Below are 15,453 nucleotides of genomic sequence, written 5' to 3'. Positions count from 1 at the left end.
TTTGTTGCGTTTTTTGCTTTGCATACGTTTTGCTGTGACATGTATTTCAATTTTGGACCGACTTGGTAGAAGCAGTCGATGGCGGCGGCATCGTCCTCGCATAGTCCTTTTTCGACTCGACTTTAGCTCTAAAAGCGAGAGCTAGATCTCTAGCTCTTCGACTGCGACTTCGACAACAACCAGTTTGTTAGTTGAGTAGAGTTTAGCTGGTATATGGTATTGGTAGCAGAAGCACAGTGTTTGCGTTGATACTGTTGTCGTTGGCGTTACTGACTGGTTCGGTGGTGCTTGGCTTGTTTGAAATCCTTTTCAGTGTGAGAACTTTTTGGTAAGTTTTTTTTTTTTTTGTGTGTAGTTCGAGAGCAGCGCACAACTCCTACCTACTACTTCTGTGGCCCCCTTGGCGCTGTTGCATTTGTAGACATGATTCTGTGAAGAGAATACACAATGAATGAGGGTAAAGCTAAACCAAAAAAAAAAAACAAAAAACAAAGAAAAACAGTTTTTTTTTTTTTTTTTGTTGCATCTGAAGAGAAGGATAATTCTTGTTATACGTGTGGGTAATGAAGTTTAAAAATTGTTGGTTTATGAAAGTTTAATCCAGTTAACAGGATAGTTGGATGCATCGACTTTTGATAGTTTTTTTCGTGTACAATTTCAAGACAAGAAGTCAGAATTGAAAAATAAAATATGCACTATTTGGCACATGGTTTTGTGATGCCTTGAGAGAAAATGAATAAAAGTGGTCATTTGTGTGCGTCGTTTAGGACTCGAACGATTTTAAAAGTTATACATTTTATAGTGAAGTATTTTAGCAATATAAAAACAGGTACACACACATTTCTTGTATGTGTTTAGAAGTATGCAATTTTTGAAAGGATATAAAAGATTATATAGCTGGAAGGAAGATTATTTTCTTTAAAGGAATGATAAGTTATTTACACATTATTCTGGACTTAGGTGATAGTTTTCTAGAAACCTAGTGTCTAGTCTTTGTCCGCTGTTTGACTTATATGCCTACCAAAAAAAAAAAAAAAATTATCAACCACATTTAAAAAAAAACTTTCTTCCTACAGTTTCACTCGAATCGGTTCTTTTCTTTTTTTTCCCCCACTGTGTCACTTCACTCAGATTACTTTTAAATTACTATCTACTTCAACACCAAATTCTGAAACACCCTGTAAAACTGTGGCTATAGCTTTATTCGTTTAGAAGAAATGATTTTTGCAACCAATAAGAAACTAAAAACAGCCCACTGTTCGCTAGGGTGTTTCACTTTTGTATGGCCGAAAAAATTACTCTAATTTGAAATGTTATAGTGGTCAAAAGTTGTTTTAGGGTCTGATGTTTATTAATATGTATATAAAAAAAAAATACCTAATATCGTTCGTCTTTGGCTCGCTAAAATCAGTTGAATAAAAAACTTAATTTTTTCATAAAAGGTTAATTTTTACCCATATCTCTGAATTCTGAAAAAAGAATATAGTCCTGCATTTTGTCTATGTACTATAATGTATAAATTTTATTTATGTATCTATCAAAATAAAAAAGGATATTAATAAAAAAAACTGTTAAAAAAGGTCAAAAAATGTTGGGCAAACAAAAAACTTTTTCCCGTTTTTTTTTCAATCAAATTTCATCTTAAAAATCTAACTTTTTGCACATGTATGAACATTTTAAATACCTTTTAGTCCTGTAAGTTTGAAAAATTTTTAAAAATAAAAAACACCAAAAAAAACAATAAAAAATAAGTGTTTTTTCAGAAAATCGCATATTTCGAAAAAGTGACTTAGAAAAACATACGTATGAGTTACCTAATTTTTTTTATTAACTCATAATTTTTATAATCCATGTTGTCCAAAAAAATGACCCCTACCCATAATACTACTACATATATCGAAGGTCTCTTTAATTTTTGTTTTAAAAAACCCTTCATAACTTGGTTTTTAAATTTTTTTTAAATTGTTTCATTACATATTTCATTCTTGTATTAAATTTGTTAATTGATAAAAAAGATCAAATAGGTATCCACAATTAACGGTTTATAAATTAGCCTTTCTCATTGTCGGTTTACCTCTCAATTCTATTAAATCTACGTATTTAAAAAAAATAGTTTTTTGAATCGGTGATTGTTAAAACAACATGAGTGACAAATTTTTTGAAACCACTTTTATAACTGTTTTGCATTGCTTATGGGTAGAACTAGCGTTGAGAGCAAAACCAACATGATTTGATATTTGGATCATATAAAATTTCGAGGTTAAAATACGCATTGAGTGCTAAAACAATATAATCTCTTCTGCCAATTTTGAAATTGAGTGTTAAAACACCTTAAGGGGGAAATCCCTTTGGAATTTTTTATTTTTGTATTATTTTTTTCTTGCCAAAAAAATTCATTTATCAACCGAAGAAACTATTTTCAGTGGTCTTAGCCTTAAATGAAGCGTCAAAAGTTCCTAGATTGTCCCGAAACCCATGCGCTTTGAACCTACCACAGTATGAAAACGAAAACTTTTAACGCATCTTTCTCAAAACGCGTTGTTTTCTGTGCCGTGCAACGTAACTCAAAAACTAATAAAGCTATCGACTTGAAATAAATTGCAAATTGATCGTTAACTTATTGGCCATTGGATGAACCTAAAAGTTCAATATAATTTTATTTTATATATTTTTTGTAACAATTTATTTATAAAAAAACATTGTGTTTTTTCGTTTTTTTTTTTTGTCTCTAATTTTTATTATACACAAAATATTTTAATAGGAAAAAATTTCACTTTTGATTATAAATAAGTTCCTGAACCTGGGCAATGCACCTTGCACGGCGCAAATTCGAGCCGTCAACTTCAAAGGGGTGTAGAGCCGCCATTTTGATTTTTTTTTAACTTAAAAAAATCGCTACAATATTTAATAATGTCATTAATATCATGTACTTTTCGAAATTTCAATCAATGCTTTCAGTTTTCAAAAAAAAAATTATTGAAAAAGATGTTGTACAGAGGGATTTCCATCCCTTAAGTACTTCATATTAATTTGTTTTTTTTTTTTTTTTACATTCAACGCTGGAAAAACGAAGTAAGTAAACTGTTGTTTCTTACAGTTTTTCAATGATTTAATGTCAGTAAGTTGTTCGCGGTCATTCGAGTGGAATTGCATCTTTCAAAATGTTCTTCTAATAAATTTAATTGGTATCAAATGAAAAAAACTATATCAAAGAATTGAAAATGCAAACTATAAAAAAAAACTCGTAAGTCTTGTCTTAAAATTCTTCTAGTTTGGGTTTTATTGGTTTGATATTCAAGATCAAGTAAACATTAAAATTTTGACAACATTGAGGCAATCAATTAAAAGTGTAAAATGCAAAAATGCATTTTATCCGTTTTTGAAGTCTACGTCACAAGAATAAAACTTTTGCACAATATTAATAAGACTTAATTACGTCAAAAAAATAATAAATTAATTGCTTGGTCGCGGAACGTCAACGGTTCATACAATTTAAAAACAAACAAACAACATATGAAATACATTTATTTTTGTAAATATCTCCTTTGATAAATATATTTTTTTAAAAATTTTAGCTAGTTACAACTCTCAGCACTATCTCTAAACCAATTTTAAAGCTTAAATTGCCAATGCAGCTTCGTCGTCAAAAGTACAGAGTTTTTTGTCTCTCCTGCAAAAAAATAAATAGCCAATAAGCCAATGTTCGCACTTTGACAAAAAGTTCTTAAGAACGTTAAATTAAAAAAAAAAACTAATAAAATCGTTGCTAATATTTTCAAAAAAATTATTTTTATAAAAAAAAAAAAAAAAAACAAATCAATTTTTCATTGAATAAAAATAGATCAATTAATATTTTTGAAATTATTTAACTATGAAACTAGGATAAACCTTCGATTTACTCTCTAATTGTTTAATTTTTGTATTAAACAAATAATTTCTTTTGTACGTTAACCAATCCGTCTTACTAATTTCTAAAATCCACAAAAACAATGTCTTGACACTGATTTCAATTATGTCCATAAGTTAATGCGCTTCCACTTCTGCTTTAATTTTTTTTTTGTTTTCCTTTCCACAATATAATTGGTACAAAACTCGTTCGGAACAAATAGCACACCCGTCTTCTTTTTGAAAGAAATTGCATGTCAACAACCAACGCTGTTACTAATAAAGCATTTGACACTGACTTCAAGACCCAAGAGATTGTCACACAGACAAATTGAGACAAATTTAACATTTATTCTTAGTCTTGCTATACTGTTCGTTCGTTTTTTTCTCCATACAAACACCTTGATGTCCCTATGTTACCTTTCTTCGTCCTTGTCCATGTCCACAGTCAAAAACGTACTGCAGAGAGTACAACAAAAAATAATGTAGCGTAATTTTTTTTCCTGCTTCTCCTTCCTGGAAAGATTGCCATCAGAATAATGTTTTTCTTTCTCACTCCCTTGGATATATATTTTCCACCATTGGGTGTCTTGTGAGCCATTTGTCCTCAGTGTTACCATATCAGGACTTGTCATCATTAGGTCGCACATGAAAAAACAAAAAAAAAAATACGACAACGAAGCAGCCCCCCAATATATTTTGCGTTGTCGTGTCTATATTATTTCTCAAACTCAAACTGCCCCCTCCTCCCCCATCCATCCCTATTCTTGTCTTAAGATACTCGTATGGAGGTACATCTACATGGTGTATATGGAAATGTGACAGTTATTAGTTTGTAGTAGAAAATATCATCTTACTTCCTTTCATCCTGCTGGACAAATAGATATATCGACATTTTATTTTTCTTGTAAAAAAAAAAAACACAAATTGGTCGTCGTCATCGTGATGTTGAATGTTGACTGTTGAGCTCTAGAAATCTGTCAATGTTTAAGCATTAAATTTGACAGTTGATTTAAACAACCCAACACAAATTCAACGTACAGAGAGAGAAAGAGAGGGACGATATAAATAATAATCGACAATCAATAAATTTTTTATCCTTCAGAGATTCAGAAATACAGACAAACGACATAGGGTGAGGGAAAGAGAGTGAGGAAGTTTGTTTTTTTTTTTTCGCCTTCATCGTCTTCCGTATCTGATGAATTATTGGAATTATTCCGATCCATTAACCTTTCTCAAGGATTATCATTTTTATATAACGTTTCTCTCGTACAAACAGAGACTTTTTTTTCCTGAATCCTAGTGGAAAATTGAGAGAAGCAGAAGGACAAACGGTAGTTTATCGTTGACATTTTGCACTTTATTTAACTGAGTAGTTGTATAGTTAAGCTTTACGGAGGAGGAAGAGGATTAGTGGATTTTTTTTTTTATTTTATTTTATTTTTTTTTTTCGTTGTTTTCTCATCTTTTGACATTTTTCAAATAAAAATGTTCTGTGGAATGTAGAATATCTTTATATAGATGGTTCACATGGAAACAATGTCCTTATCTTTTGATAAGACTTAGCTTTCATAGAAGCATATAGAAAAGTCAGAAAACAGTCATTTGAAACAACTTTAAACAAAATTTAAGTCAAAACTTTTTTAAATCTTTTTTAAATCCTTCTTAACTTTGTAGAAAAATAATAAAAAAAAAAAAATTCACAAATCATAAGATAAAAGAATTTTTAAAAAGTTGTATTATTATAATTCCGCTTTATAAGGCAGAGAACACTCTTCGGTGAATTTTTAAGGACCTCGGTAGTTTTATTATTTAAATAAAAAAAAATTATGTATTAATTTTTTTAATACTAAAGTTTGTAATACAAATTAAACCTAAAATACCTCTCAGGTAGCACACTTGTGTATAAATTGGTGTAAATTCATTAATTTTGGTGTAAAATTGAGAAAATTGAAAAAATATGGTGTATTTCTTAAAATTAGTAGTATAAAAATTATACCACTGTCTTTTCTGTACAAAATTTCAACATTTTTTTAAGATTCCGTGCAAAAAATACACCGATATTCAGTTGTTTTTATAATATACCATTAATGGTGCATAAAATTATTTGATTCTGAAATCAACCAAAACGGTTTATTTTGTACACTCTGTTTGGTGTAGGAAGCACACCCTGTGGACATAAAATTCACCAAAATGCATATGTGGGAGACGCCATATTTTTCAATGGACGCCATTTAAAAATAGAAGACAGCGATTAATTATTTTTTTAAAATAGTATATTTATCGACCTAATAGTCCCGCATTCTTAGTTTTTTCGATTCATTATAAAATAACTTTTCTTAAAAAAATGTAAAACAACACAAAAATTATAATTTTTGAAAAATGGATTCTTAAAATCGAAAAAAAAATCATTAATTCACTGACATTTTTGAGGCGCTCGATTTTTAGAGGGGGTAGCATCTAAAATTAGTAGATAGAATGTGTTTCGTTTTAAAATTTGGCAAACAAAATCATATTTAACCATTGGTTTCTTATGGCAATATTATGAAAGTGAATAAAAATTCATTTTCATTTATTTCATAAGAAATGGTGTGAATTAGAATTCATCAAACTGTTTGAGATAAAAAATAAACTTTGGTTCAAATTTTAAATCAGAATAATTTAAATGGTGTATTTTATCCATAGATTTATTGTGTATTTTTCAATTTCAAAGGGATAATTTTCACCAAAAACAGATCATTTAATATACCACTAGTGCCATTTATACACCAAAATCGGTATATTTTTTTAACCACCGGAGTTTATTTTATACGAGAAAATGGTGTATTTTTTATATTCAAAATGCATATCACGAAAGTGCAAAAAATACACCAAATATTTTGGTGTATCTTAGACTTTTGTGCTACTTGAGCTATCCTAAAAGAGTTTTTTATGTATAGACAAATTACGTAACGAATCAGATTTTTATGTTGTTAAAAAAATAAATAAATATTTAAAAATAAATTCAATACTTGACATTTTCTTCGGGATTTTCATAAAAGCAAAACAAAACTAAATTTCAGTTAATTGGTTTAATGTAGATATACATTGTCATCTCAATATGGTAATTATTTTTAAAAGAGTCAGCAAATTGGCTACATTTATTTTCTTTATTTTCTAAATTTAAACTTAAACGGTCACTATGGCGTATGCGTAACCTTTTTCTCAACATATCTTCTATTACTTTTTTTCTTAGTTTTTAAGTTAGCCGATGTTGATATGTAAATACGTTTTCAAAATTGTTTCCTTTTGGTTAAATTTACAACTAAACGTTGTCCATAACATTTCTAACATCAGTATTTTAAGCTCGAAGCACTTAAGAGTACGAAGTAGTAATGGGAACTATCGAATGAAAACTATCAAACTATCGATAGTTGTAAAATATTCATTCATTCGATAGTTTTAAATCATTCATTCATTAATTCATTTATTTAGTTACTATTTTCATTCGAATAGTTTTTTCATTCGGTAGTTTAGTTACTATTTTCATTTGAATACTTTTTTCATTCGTTAATTTAGTAGTTTTTTTAAACGATAGTTTTTTTCATTTGAATAGTTTTCTTAAACGATAGTTTTTTCATTCGGTAGTTTAGTTACTCTTTTCATTCGAATACTTTTTTCATTAGTTAGTTTAGTTGCTATTTTCATTTGAATTGTTTTTTCATTCGATAGTTTAGTTACTACACATTTTCATTCGAATAGTTTTTTCATTCGATAGTTTAGTTACTATTTTCATTCGAATAGTTTTTTTCATTTTTTTCATTCCAATAGTTTTTTTAAACGATAGTTTTTTCATTTGAATAGTTTTCTTAAACGATAGTTTTTTCATTCGGTAGTTTAGTTACTATTTTCATTCGAATACTTTTTTCATTAGTTAGTTTAGTTACTATTTTCATTTGAATTGTTTTTTCATTCGATAGTTTAGTTACTACATATTTTCATTCGAATAGTTTTTTCATTCGATAGTTTAGTTACTATTTTCATTCGAACAGTTTTTCTTATACAATAGTTTTTTTCATTTAAATAGTTTTTTTAAACGATAGTTTTTTCATTCAAATAATTTTCTTAAACGATAGTTTTTTCATTTGAATAGTTTTCTTAAACGATAGTTTTTTCATTTGAATAGTTTTTTAATACGATAGTTTTTTCATTCAAATAGTTTTCTTAAACGATAGTTTTTTCATTCAAATAATTTTCTTAAACGATAGTTTTTTCATTTGAATTGTTTTTTTATACGATAGTTTTTATTCGATAGTTTATTCGATAGTTTGTTCGATAGTTTTTATTCGATAGTTTTTATTCGAATGAATAAATGAATGAACAATTCGATAGTTCAAATCATTCAGTTACTAACTATCGATAGTTCAAATCATTCGATAGTTCGAATCACTAGTACGAAGAGGCTTCACTTGTACCTGCTAGAACTCTTGCCTGCGTGATGATTTAACTGATTTCGACATTATTCTTTGTTATTTTAACCCGTTTTTCTACAGTATAAACAAAAGAAATTATTTTATAAAGAGAGTTTATAACACGGATATTTGTTTCTGTTGTTGCGATTATGCGACCTTAGGCTAAAAGACTTCTTTTCCAACTATTGCTATAATATCGATTTTTATCACAACTCTTTCTCAGATCACTTCAGATTGTTTCCCAGGAAAATTTTAAAGTTATCATCCCATCAAGGTCAGCTCAAGAGCAAATAACTTTCCCTCACGGCGAAATGCCCCACCTTTCAACAAATAAATGTTGGACTTTTTTCCTATTAGAGTGGGAAACTAATCCATATTAAGAATGTGAAAATATATGCCTTACTGAGGAGGCACATACATAAGTCCATTATGGACTTTTGGTTTTGGGACCTATGTCCCTGAGATCCAGATTGTTGTTAGACCGATAAACTCACCCGCCAGGGATCTATGTCAACGAAACATAGATCCATACTGTACTTATGCCTACATCAGTGGGACATAAGTCCACAAATTCTATATGAACATGCGCCCCCACTTGGGACAAAAGACCATCAATTTTTTTAAGCTGGGGCATAAGTCTTTCCTAAGGTGAGAAATAAGTCCAAAAACGAACTATGAGGTTATTTCTCACTGAGGTGATATACAAGATGAGACTACTCTTTTTAAGAAATTTAACATCAAAGAATGAAATACTTTAAGCAAGAGGAATAGACAAATCAGCCCCTGATATAAAAGTTTAAATTTAAATTAATTTTAATATTCTTCTTTCGTTTTAAGTGATGGTACCAAAGTACCTAATACTCATAAATTATTTGCTTTAATTTTTTTTTTTTTATATTTTCAATAAATTAAATCCAATCAAAATAAAGTAGCTATACCAACATTTTATTTATATTTCTTTGTTTAACATACTCATCGTCATCGTAAAACCTACAAAATTGTTTTTATATTTAATTTACAAGGACGCATCCGCATTTCAATGACTTTCATATACGTGTTTGTTTTTCTGTATAAGTATTTGTAGTAGAAGTGGTAGTATATAGTAGATGAGGATGGGGGGAGAATGTTGATATAATCACATTAGTAGGCACCCTCACGTACATATACTTTTCTACGCATCAATCCACATAATGTTCATATCCTGTTTCGCTAGTCAAAAAAAAAAAAGAAGCTCTGCTTACGCAAATTAAATAATTATAAATGCCTACTTTACTGATTGGATGTGTGTGTGTTTTCTTTCGATATCAAAATCAACTGTCTCCACCCGCTGGCTGCACAGGAACACACACGTATTCTGTGCCAAGATTCCAGAAAATTCAAAAAAAAAAAAAAAAAATAAAAATGTAATTAAATAAAAATAACAACAACAAAAATAAAAAAAAAAAATAATCCAAGAAAACACAATCAACAACATTAAACTTCCACATCCTCTGCAGACAAAACATCCACAGACATGAAATTAATCTGATATTCGAAACATGTCCTCCTGGCAAAAACACACAGTAACTACCTCTACCTGCCTCGAACACACTCGAATACACACATTTGCGGAGCCGAGCAACGAAGAGAAGTTGAAATATTTGTATATCTCCATCTCTCCACCTTGATGGAACGTGTCGAGGACACTGGGTGACAAGAAGCGCGCGACAGCTCCACCATGTTAATGGCAAGAGTCTGTTTTGTGCCCCACCACAATTCTACTGCCCCATTGTCGGTCGACAATGCGACAATGACTATATGTACGCTTGTGAATGTCTTTGATTTTTATCTCTCCAAAACTGACTGACATTCGCTCATTGTGTCTTAACTTCTTCCATCTAGATCTGATTCCAGGTATAGCCTCTCTATAGAATGATATACCATTCATTACGACACTTTTTATCGTGTCGGAATTTTATAACCACAAAACTCGTAATTTTTGTTAGCCACCTTGGTACCGTTAAAACTATGTCGGGAAAATGTCTATTTTCGGTGTTGAATTTAGATATTTTATTTATTTTTTTTTTTTCACTATGGAAACTGGACCTTGACATTCATACTCCTCTTCTATGACTTTTGGGAGTGTTGAATAGAATTCAAAATTTTTTTTTTTTTTTGGACAAAGAGAGTGAGAAGGTGAGGAGACTTTTGAGGAAGCTATCATCACGTTTGAATGACATAACTAAATAAAAAGCAATTTTTTTTTCTTGTTCGTTTCTTTTTATATTTTTATTCGCAGAAGCGAAGAAAAACCAATTTGTTTAAGTGTAATTTGAACTGACACGAGAGAACTTTGTGTGGGGTGACCCAGATACCCACCTATAGAAATTGTAAAACCAAAAGACATTGATTGTTTGGAGCAAAAAATGATATAAATATAAATAAACTTAAGGGTTTTATATTGGAAGCGATAATGTAGTTTTTAAAAATTTGTTTGATCTTAAGTTGTTTGATTTGGAATAAGTTTGGTCATATATTTCTTAGTTTTTTAAAATATTTCTATAAAGATAGGGTACTTTTACTTTTAGAAAACCGTTTTTGACCAAATTTTTTAAAGTAATTGATTATTTGGTCGTCAGAGAAAAATTATCGTCAGACTTTAATTTCAGTTTTCCATCCATATTTCCAACAGTGAGATAGGCTTATGGTAAAGCAATCGCCCAAAAAGTGTAGGTTCGGTCCCCAGTGGCTGCTAGTTTTTTTGTCCAAATAAACATAAGATGATTTTAAACATTTTTTAAATTTTCGCATTCAAGTAATTTAAGATTTGCCCATTTAATTAAAGCCGGTTGTCTTCTTTGCAAAAAAATATATATGATGAAATCCGCTTTATTTAATGTAAAATATGCTTGTTTTTAAGTGGTATTTTTTCTTGGTGTTGAAAAGGCTTATTTTTCTCTGTATACTTTTAGGAAAAAAAAATTCGAAATCTTCCAAGTAATTTTTTTAAATATTTTTTTAAGCAATTAAGGGGTTATATCTAGTTGTAAGTGCAAAAATAAGGGAGCGGGTCATAATTCTGCTTGTCAAAATTCTGTACGACAAAATTCTGTGGGGTCAAAATACTGTAATACCATAATTCTGTACGTCATTATACTGTAAATACAAAATTCTGTACGTCAAAATACTGTATCAACAAAATACTGACATGCAAAATTCTGTTTTGTAAAATTCTGTACGGCAAAATACTGTACAGAATTTTGAAATACAGTATTTTGACCAACCAGAATTTTGCTATACAGAATTTTGACTTTCAGAATTTTGTTCCTACAGCATTTTGCACATACAGAATTTTGACATACAGTATTTTGGCATACAGTATTTTGAATACAGAATTTTGCAACATACAGAATTTCGACCCCAACCCCAAAAATAACCTTCTTTTTTGTGGATTTTTTGTGAAGAGGCATTTAATTTTATAAACATAAAGAATACAAATCCATATAGCAAATTTAATGTATTAAAAGAATTCGCTATGTATTTAAAAAAATATTGGGTTCCGTTATTTTTGTAGTAGATCTCCTAGACGACCTCCAAGAAAAAGGTGTCTGGCGGTGAGCAAAATTTCTCCGAAACGGCTAAAGTAATCGGCTTGAAATTTTTACACAATTTTTCTAGATACTTTTGTCAGGTAATGAACGAAGCAAAAAGGTTTTTGACAATAATTCGATTTTTTAAGCCACTTTAAATTGTAAATTTTCGTGAAAAAAAACGATTGTTTTCTTTGGGAAGCAGCCATTTTGTCAAAAATCAAAATTTTGACTATTCCTTCGTTTATTACCTGCATTCGTCTATTCTGAAAATGAATCATTTGTTTTTTTTTTAATTTTAAGTGACTTGGATCAGAGATATCTTGCTCACCGCCAGACACCTTTTTCTTGGAGGTCGTCTAGGAGATCTACTACAAAAATAACGGAACCCAATATTTTTTTAAATACACAGCGAATTCTTTTAATACATTAAATTTGCTATATGGGTTTGTATTCTTTATGTTTATAAAATTAAACGCCTCTTCACAAAAAATCCACAAAAAAGAAGGTTTTTTTTGCACTTACAACTAGATATAACCCCTTAAATTAAAAAGTTATAGGTATTTATACCCGTATTCGCAAAAAAAAAGTTAACCTCTTACAAAATTTTTACCAGGTACCATTATTTTTTGTCAAAAAAAAAAAAAATTATTTCCAAAATCCGACTTAAGAGTCTCCATAAAACGTCATAATATATCAAATAATTCGACTTAGCTGCTTATACAGACACATAAACATCCTGATAGACTGCCTGATGAACAGACTTGCAAATCTTTTATTAGTATAATGATTCAAATTAACTATTCTTATATTTTTCATATATGATTCCATAAAATTGTGGTTTTGATTTCAAAACTGCCCGCAAACGAATAGGATGATTTAAACGAAAATTCTTATACAGCAGAAGAAGAAAAATTACTGTTTTTTTTCGAAAACGAGCCAGTGAATTGAATCTGCATTTTAAGTTAACCAATTTTTTTTTATTATTTTGAAAAATGTAAAAAAAATTATACATATAGCATAGGTATGTAGTATGTACCTGTTTATTATGTACCATTGTACCTACAATATTTTTGTTCAAAAATTCTTACGATTTAAATTTTTTTTCTTAAAATTTCTTTTATGCAAGGAATCAAATGGCATCATATCGTCATCGTAAAGCAAACTTTTTCACCGAAAATGAGATAATGATGCAGTTTTACTAATTTGAGGATGCTCTTTCCGAATTTGAAAAGGGTTTTTGTCTAATAAATTTCTTTTCAGCAGATAATATAATTTAGGTAATTTAGGTAGTAGCCTTCTGAAAATGAGACCCGAGTTATTCAAGAGAAAAGAACAAACTTGATAAAAAACATAACTTGAATGGCGAACGAGCAGAAAAATGTAACCTTAAACCAATTTGAAACTTAAAAATCGTCCCCTGTAAAATTTTATTATTCCTCAATTTTTTTTGTTATAATAAGCCTTAACGCTAGATCTACTCTTACCATAAATCTTTGAGACCCAGAGGTGCAATTTATTTTTAGATGGAGCGGAATTCTCGATGCTGAGTCAACTGTCATAATACATCTATGAACAAATCATTACAGTTCTGAGATTGAAGAAACTCAATATTGAAAAGAATATTTAAAATATTATTTTTCAAGAATGTCTTAGATCAAATAGTTATTTTCTAAGTAAATTGAATTTCTTATCTTTTTTGTTTTTGGATTATTTCAGATATTTTCTAGTAGGTTGGTTTGACAAAAAAAAAAGTCTGCATCGTGCTAAAACAAATAGTTTCTGAAAGATAAAAACTTTTCAAGACAAATAAACCTGATTTAACAAACTTTCTCTTTTAATGCGATATTTAGTAAACTTGAAAAATCAATTTTTCAAAGGCGATAAAATCATTTTTCAGTTTTTTTTTTTTTTTTTACTACAAAAACTATGGAGTTTTGTTTTAAGACTTCAAAGCCCACAACACCAAAGTCTGAGAACACGTGAAAATTTATGATAATATGGTAAGTAATAATTTCGATGTTTCCAAGCAATGACTAAAAGTGTTGTTATAACCACTTTTGAAAAGTCACTCCCCAATCTTCATCTCCATTTCTACATTCAATTATACTAAAGAAAATAATAAATACATTGTGTCATAAGAATTAATAAAAACCTTACAACCAAATATTTACCTTTATTATTGTAACTTGAGTTCTAATAGCATACCTCACGGTATAAAATTTAAAACTCTAGTTTTTGTTTTCTTCAATTATAGAAAAAAAAAAAAAAAAAAAAATCAAATCATATAGAAACATAAAACCAAAAAATGTAAGTAAGGAATGGTGTTTCTTTTGATAAATATAAAAGAAAATGCGAAGAAGAACCACATATCTAAGTAAAACATGTAATATAATTACTTATTGGCTAAAAATATGACTCCCCATACACACATAGACTTTGTACTAAGACAAGACATTTGAATATATGTATAAAGTATAATTATGATTATTTTAATGTTGGCATGATATCCATTTATGGAGTTTGCTATATAACCTCGAAATATACCTATGCTGGGTATATGAGGTTGGAACATTATGGATTTTGCGGTTTGGTAATGAATCTCTTTGAAGAATGAAATATTAGTACTTGATGATCATAGTTATTAAATGCAATGAAGAAAAAAAAAATATTTAATGTTTTGTATGACCATATTAAGGTTTGAAGTACATCATAATGTTTCATAGATACCAACTTAGTTTTTTTTGCTCTGAGCAAAGGTTATATGTTATGAAATTTCAAATATTTTTTTTTAATTTAAAGGTTTTTAAACACTAAGAAAAATTGTGAATAGGAAAAGATATACTTGTAAAAACAAAAAACTTTACTAGGTCACTGTGGCGTATGTGGAACATTTTTTTTTTTTTTTAATTATTATTTTTGATTTACTTTGAAAAAAGTTAAACAAAAATATTTCATCGGTTTTTCAAACAAGTTTTCCTTTGGTGCATTTTCTTGTAATTAAATCAAGAAGAAAAAAAAAAGACAAAAAATGTGTGCACCGACAAGATTTTACGTAAGCAGGAACTTTCTAAAGGGACACGTGTAAATTTTTTTTTTAGGTATTTCTCAGAAAATAAAAACAAAATGTGAATTTCTATATGAATTCAGGTGTGTGATCTATAATCCAATAATAATAATACTAAGAAAACAATTATCAGATCTCAAACAGCGCTGTTTTCATTCAAACTAGATAATAACAAAGCAATAACTGCTAAGATTCAGAAGACATAATTGAATATTTAAGGTAGAATTCTTAATTGTTTTTTTATTGTTTGTTGATTATATTTATTCAGTTTGACAATTTTCCCCAAAATTACCCACATTATAAAATTTTAAAATTAAATTTTAACAAATTAAACAAATAAAAATTTTAATCGATAAACATTAAATAACAAATAAGTGTTCAATAATAAGTGTTTATATTTTTTGAACCCCTGTTTCTCAAAAACTAACAATTTTAAATAGGTAAATAGTAAAAAAAATATTTTTTCACATTTTTGCAGTTG

This window comes from Episyrphus balteatus, chromosome 3 (assembly GCF_945859705.1).
Source record: "Episyrphus balteatus chromosome 3, idEpiBalt1.1, whole genome shotgun sequence".
Classification (NCBI taxonomy): domain Eukaryota; kingdom Metazoa; phylum Arthropoda; class Insecta; order Diptera; family Syrphidae; genus Episyrphus; species Episyrphus balteatus.
The sequence above is the reverse complement of the archived record's forward strand: the minus strand, read 5'-3'. Positions refer to the sequence as shown.